The following is a 7,500-nucleotide window of genomic DNA, read 5'->3' as shown; positions in this document are numbered from 1 at the left end:
TCTCTTGACTCCTCTATCCATAATCACGCTTCTTCCAGTGAAAAAGTCATCTGGTCTGAATCAGGAGAGAAATCTGCACAGATCAAGCAGCGTTTACAAGCCAAACCAGTCCAAAATGGTTCTAAACAAATATGTGGGTTGATTTTAATGTGAGAGACAACTCAAGGAAGTGAGACTTTTTCACTGGAGGAAGTGTTATTATGGATTATGGACTTGTATTTTGGCCAGAAGCAACAGTTTAATGTTAAAACGTCTTAATGCTGGATTTGTTTCAGTTTTTGTCTTCTCCAGATGTTAACTGCTGTGGATTACTTGTGGATTATTGTGATGTTTGGACTCTCATTCTGACGGCACCCATTCACTGTAGAGCATCTATTGGTGCTACATTTCGCCTCTATGTCAGGAAGTCTGTTTAATAAAATCTGAGGAAGAGCTGAACGGCTCAAAGCGTCACTTTTTATTACAACCCTGTAGATGGGAGCTTTCAAAGTGTGCAGATGCTTTATTTAATTTTTCAGTAGGTTATTTTTGGGTGCTGTAGCCATTTTTACAAATTCAGAATGCGAATGCCTTTTTTGCAATATTTCAGACATAAAATTAAGCAACGTCTAAATGCAGCAATTTTGTTAGTTATTATTATCATGTTTCCTAATAAGTGTCAGAACACTAGTTTTGTGTAACACAAGTATGAGATTATAACTATAGTAGCTTCTTGAATCACACAGACATTTGAAGGAAACTCTATCGCCCCCTAGAGTACACAGTTCAGTTACCGCCAGAATACAGACAGACAGACAGACAGACAGACAGATAGATAGATAGACCGATAGATAGATAGATAGATAACAAGTCTATGAAATGTCACCATTCTGACAGCTAGGTAAACGTGTGTGTGTGTGTAGATGAATCCTGTCTGGATATGTGTGTTACTATAGATACAGTATGTACACAAGCACTCGTTTCATCTTAGTCTTGTTCATCACTCCATCCAGCAATCCAGTCATATTTCTAAACAATGGCACAGTGTGTGTGTGTGTGTGTGTGTGTGTGTATCTTTGAAGTCAGGGTTGAAGCATGCTTAATTCATCAGTATGTGGTGGTGGTTGTTCTCACTGCCGTTTCACTGCTACCGCTCAACAAAACACACACACACACACACACACACACACACACTGAGACGGCTGCTCTGACATCACTCTGTACACACGTCCACTCCAGCTGTTGTGTCTCATCCAGGACACACCCACCGGCTCTGAACACAGGCTTATGAATGATTATTAGTGTTATATTAACAGAAATAATGAACACACACACACACACACAGTCTGGCTCCAGTGGATTAAACGCTGCTGGCGTTTGTTTTTAGAATCTGCAGTGTGAGTGTGTGAATGCAAAAACACACACACGCACATACAACCTGCACAAGACAACCTGAGAAAAAACAGTTGAGTAAAGCCTTCTCTGATTGGCTTCTTCACACCTTTCAAATACATCAGAATCTCTACTATAAAACAACTGATCTGATTGGATGAGAAAAACACCTAGCAACCAAAAGGAACACCCTAGCAACTTGTCACTATGCAACTGTCTTGCACGCACACACACACACACACACACACACACACACACACACACACAAACACAATTATTGTTTTACATTATATATATGAATAACATTAAAGTATTATAAAGTACTAAATATGTGTAGATTTACATTTTTGTTTCTTGAAATAAATGCTAATAAATATATTTATAATTAATGTATTAAATTTAAATATAAAAAAGTAAACTAAATTAAAAATATGAAAAAAATAGTTTATCCTGAAATAACTAAAACTAAAATTATATAATAAAATAAAATATATAAACTAAAGAAAAAGACAAAAACACATCAAAATTAATAACAGATTTACTATACATATACATATATATATACAATTTCTATTATAATATAAGCAGGACACTTAAGCTTAAACACTTATCATTATGCTTGTATAATATTATTAAATTATTAAAAACAGCTTTAAGGCAATCTTAAAATAGTATGGGATGACATGTAGCCATTTGGATCATAAACAATGCCAATACCAGTCATCAGAAAACGTCCACTCTACCTGGAAAACTACATAGATATTACTACAAAAAAAAGACAATTTTTTTTTATCACATTAACTAAAATTAAAACAAGAAGAAAATATAAAAAGGCTTCAAAATATGAATAAAAACTATTACAGCATTTTAATGATACTAAAATTGCACAACTAAGATTGCACAACAATCCGGTGTGAGAAGATCAGAATGGTACGGTGTGAACGCAGCCAAACACTCGCAAACTTTACTACACAGAAAGACCATGGCAACAAATAAACACACACACTTTCACTCCATCTATGACACACACAGAGAGTAAGAAAGAACAAACAGAACTATGCACACACACACACACACACGTGCAGCTCCCCTCCCTCACTCTCTGGCAGTGTACGAGGGCAGTGAGGCGCCAGTGGAGTGCGCAGTCTCTCTGGGGAACAATACTGCAGCGCTTCATAAAAACTTCAAACGCTCCTGCCAAATGTTTTATAGGTGCTTTAAAGGGTTACGGCCCCCAGGGGTCCCGAGCGGAGGGGGGTCTGTCTCAAACTCCAACACAAAACGCACACAATATGCATAGAACAGGTGAACCAGACGCATTTCTGCACATCATTTCATGCTATAAATGCACAGAGGACGCTGTGTTCGTATCACATATAGCCTTCCAGTCAGATCTTCAGGCCACCGGATGCAGAAGTACATCCGTTATCATTCGGAGTGTAATCAGAGCCGCGTCACGGCCCTGTGATGGGAATAACAGGCTGCGATTTGTGCGGTTTAAAGATAGAGGGTGAACCTAGTGATGAGCTCCTCAATTAGGTTAGTTATAATTAAATTCACGCCGACACGTGTTAAACTACTGTATGTGTGCCTACACTGGTATAAAGAAAGATGAAGAGATGAAGTTAGAGGTCTGTGGAAGTACTGACTGTCTGAATGCACAGCCTTGTGAAACAGAAGTGCGCTTAATCGTACTGAATGTGCACTTGCAGTGTACTTCAAGTCTTAAAAGTGTATTCTGAAAAAAAAATATATATATAATATGCATGAACTAAAATCCCACTCAAGTGTACTTAAAGAGAGGATACATTCATGCTTATCACACTCAAGTACACTTTTAAAACGTGCACTTCGTAGTAATGTTAAATTAAAAATACTAACTTAAAAGTACACTTTAACTCATGATATTTGAATAATCCTTTGTTGTGATATACACTTATTCTGTGTTGGCTCTACTGCATATGGAAAGCGCATTATGATCATTGTTTTAGCATTTATTTTTTTAGTAATTTTATATATTTTATTGTATATTTTCAAAGAGAAAAAATATATATAAAAATGCAAAACACAAATAAATAATAATAAGAGGAAAAAAGAAAAATCAAGAAAAAAAAATACAATTATTATCAACATTTTGGATAGATTATGTACACTTAGCTTGTTTCGATGCATTATGGGATTGCCTTCTTACTAAATGCCGCCTTAGATTATGGCAGCTAAACTTTTGGATCAAGCTTGGCATCATTAGTGCGCCTGAAAACACACTCTCCGCCGGCAGCTCTCTTGAGTTCTGCAGCAGAGCTGTGAATCACATCCATTCAGGGTCTTTTGGGAATGTTTTGCTAACAGTATTTGCAGATCCGCAGAGGGCTAAATTTAGAGCAGGTCTTCCCGGAGTCTACACGGTATAATTAGGAGGTGTGAGAACCCTGCTACAATTCTAAGGTTACTGTCGATAACCGTCACAGCGACGGCCTTAAAGGTGCAGCGTGTGTGTGGTCTTCCACACGCTCCACTGCACTTTAATGTGTGTGTGTGTGTGTGTGAGAGGAAGAGCTTGTATACCAGTGTGTGTGTGGTCTGCCAGTTTGTGGTATGTGTGTTTGTTTGTGAGAGTGTGTGTGCGTGTGTTTGTCGAGTGTTTCCCACACTTTACTTAGCAGAAGTGAGACACTCAGTGTGGATTCAGTCAATCAGAGAGAGGCTATTATTTCAGAGAAGACAGATTACAGCGGCCCTGCCATTGCATTAGAAAGGAAATATCAAATTAAACGACAGAGCTGCACTAAAAGATGGCTGGTTTTGAACTGACTTATCCACCAGCGCTTAAGAGTTTGAGGGTTTTTTACATTTTTTTTTTAACAAAGTCTCTTCTGCTCACCAAGGCTACATTTATTTCATAAAAAAAACAGGAAAAAACAGTGAAATATTATTACAATTTAAAATAACTATTATCTTTTGCAATATATTTTGTAATGTAATTTATTCCTGTGATGCAAACTACATTTTCAGCATCATTACTCCAGTCTTCAGTGTCACATGATATGTGACTCTAATATGCTGATTTGCTGCTCGAGAAACATTTCTGATTATTATCAATGTTGAAAACAGTTGTGCTGCTTCATATTTTTGTGGAAACGGTGATATGTTTTATTTTTAAGGTTCTTTGATGAATAGAACGTTCAAAAGAACTGCATTTGTTTGAAATAGAAAACTTCTGCAATAGTATAAAAGCTTTTACTGTCAGTTTTGATTAATTTAATGCATTCTTGCTGAACAGAAGTATTCATTTTGTTCAAAAAATGAAAACATCTGATCACAAACTATTGAACGGTAAACGTCTGAACAGCTGATTCAAACACATTGAAACTTCAAAAATAATAAAGAAAAGTGACACTAATGAAGAGAAAATATGTGAAGTGTCTCTTAAACCAACATGTATGAATCTCTCTATTGCTGGTTTTTGTTTCAAATTCAACAAAATGATGTTGGTCCATTTTCTGTCAATTTAATGTGAAAAGCATTGCATGTGAAAAGCATGCAAATTTAGCAAAGAGCATTTTTCCATTCATCTTCTCTACAGGGATGAGATGAATCACAAGCTTAGCATGAATACAGCGCTGCAGGAAAAAAGTCCTAAAGCACAGAAATAAGTCGCAGGTTTGCTCTTTCACTTTCATCATCCTGAAGTCAATGGGTTTTTGAATGGGTTTCTGGTTAAATGCCTGAAATTAAGTCTGTGGTGAACACAAGCTCAAGACATTTTCACGTTTTACTCATGTTTATGAAATAAAACACATTGTAATACCCTCTTGTGTTTTTTTTAGGTCATTAAACGTCATCACACCGATGCGGCAGCTATTTGTCGAGGGAACCAGTGTGACGTGTACAGGTCGGCCTACAAAAATACATCATCACTGCAGCATTACACTGAAGTGAGTGTTTAATAATTGGAAAAAAGTTGGGAATGAAGCACTCATCCCATGAAGCACTGGGAATGATGTGACCGGTGCACTATGAAACAACTAAAGTGTTTTTAAGATAACAGTGACTTTTTATCTCACAATTCTCACTTTTTCACAATTCAGGGGGGAAAAAAAGTCAGAATTGTGAGATATAATAGTATTGCAAGATATAAAATCAGAGTTGTGAGATATGAGAATTATGAGAACAAAGACAGAATTGTTTAATTTCCGATGTAAAGTCAGAATTGTGAAATGTAACTTAGGAATTGTGAGAAAAAAGAATTCTGAGTTTATATCTCTCAATTCTAATTTTTAAAAAATCATAATTCCAAGAAAATTAGTCAGACTTCTGAGTTTATATCTCGCAATTTTCAACTTTTTATTCAGCATTCCAAGAAAAATAGTCAGAATTCTAATTTTATATCTCGCAATTCTAATTTTTACTCATAATTCCATGCAAAATAGAATTATGAGTTTATATCTCGCAATTCTAATAAAGAAAAAAACAGAATTCCAAGAAAAATAGTCCGAATTAAAAAAATAGACAGACTTCTGAGTTTATATCTCGCAATTCTAATTTTTTTTTTTTTTTTAAGTTAACTTCCTATTTTTCATCCTGTGCTGGAAACAGGCTTCCATAAAATACAGTATATTTAAAGTTGACTGAAATATTCAAGTATATTAAGTAGATTGAGAGTGTGTCTGAAATGTCATTCGCAGTGACTCATTTCCTGTTTCCATGGGTAATTTACTGCTGGGAATTCATATATAAAACATGATTCAAAAAATAACAATAATAATTATTAAAAAGTTTTAAAAAGCTATTGTTAAAAATCTACTTCATGAAGAAAATGAATGGTATTTTTCCATTACCTGGCTGTATTATGAGACGCGTGGAGGATTTGACTGAATTTGAACCAGACAATAGCAGCAGGAGCTGTAAATAAAACACTCATATTAATACATGTAGTAAACTGCAAACACACACACACACACACACACACACTGCAGCTGCTCAAATCTATGCTTTCATCAAATGGACAGCCATAAGACTATGAGCTCATGCAAGGAACATGTACACACACACACACACACAAACAGTCTTACGTCTCATGCCAAAACACACATCATCTGGAACAGTGCTTGTGTATCAGCTCGAGTGTGTATTTGTACATGATTCCATAAATCAACGTTCATCTGGAAGAGAAATCTGCTTCCGAGCTACAGTGTAAAATATTATTGCACCAAAACTTTTACTTCGCACTCATGTGTGTCCGTCGGTCGTCAAACACAATATCCAGAATAAACTCACCGCACTACAACAAAAGTGAAAGCTCCTCAAATGCTACTCAAAAAAGCAACACAAATCAACATTAGAAACAGGAAGAGTCTATCAAACTCTACGGCTACGGCCCGTATTGTCCGTTCAGTCCAATGTGTCTGTCCACAAACAAACAAAACCAGGTTTAACGTCACTCTTCATTTGGATAAAGCTTCTGTTCTGGTGGTGCTTTCAGTGTAGACTCGTTCTCGATAGAAACGTTCAGTAATTGAGTGTATTTTGTTCAAGGGAGAATTCCAATGGAGTATTCACAGTCTGGATACGTGCGACCGCCGTTGCTGTATGTGTACAATTTGGTGGAAGGGTTTAACGGTATCCTGAGGAAGAATGCATTGACCCAAAAATCATGCCGTAATGTTTGTTCGGTGATTTCAAATCACCGATGGTAAGCTGTAAACATTTCACTTCAGAATACATATGGAAGAGCTTCTGTCCAGACTGAACTTACACATCTGGTTAAAGTGGCACTAAATCAAATGAGCAAATAAAGTGAAACTATTAGGCCGCGTGTCCACCAAAGCGTTTTTTCCTGAGGCTAGAGTATTTTTTCAATTGATTTCAATGGGAGCACTGTGGTTTTTAAAACGGCAAGAGTGTGACGAGGCGCTGAAAGTTTAATGCGTTCAGCGTTTTTTACTCGGCGCCGAGAATTGAAGAATGTTCAACTTTGGGTAAAACGCAGCGCTCATCACTGTCACTTTTTAGTCAGCTGACCAATCACAGTGAAGGAGGGGCGGGACTAATACATGTCACTCCCTGCTTGTACTACGACTGAACATCAACGGAGAAGTTAATATTGCTTGTCTGTGAGTATTCATGTCT

This window comes from Sinocyclocheilus grahami, unplaced genomic scaffold, assembly GCF_001515645.1.
Source record: "Sinocyclocheilus grahami isolate Dianchi unplaced genomic scaffold, SAMN03320097.WGS_v1.1 scaffold575.1, whole genome shotgun sequence".
Classification (NCBI taxonomy): Eukaryota; Metazoa; Chordata; class Actinopteri; order Cypriniformes; family Cyprinidae; genus Sinocyclocheilus; species Sinocyclocheilus grahami.
Note: the sequence above shows the minus strand (reverse complement) of the source record.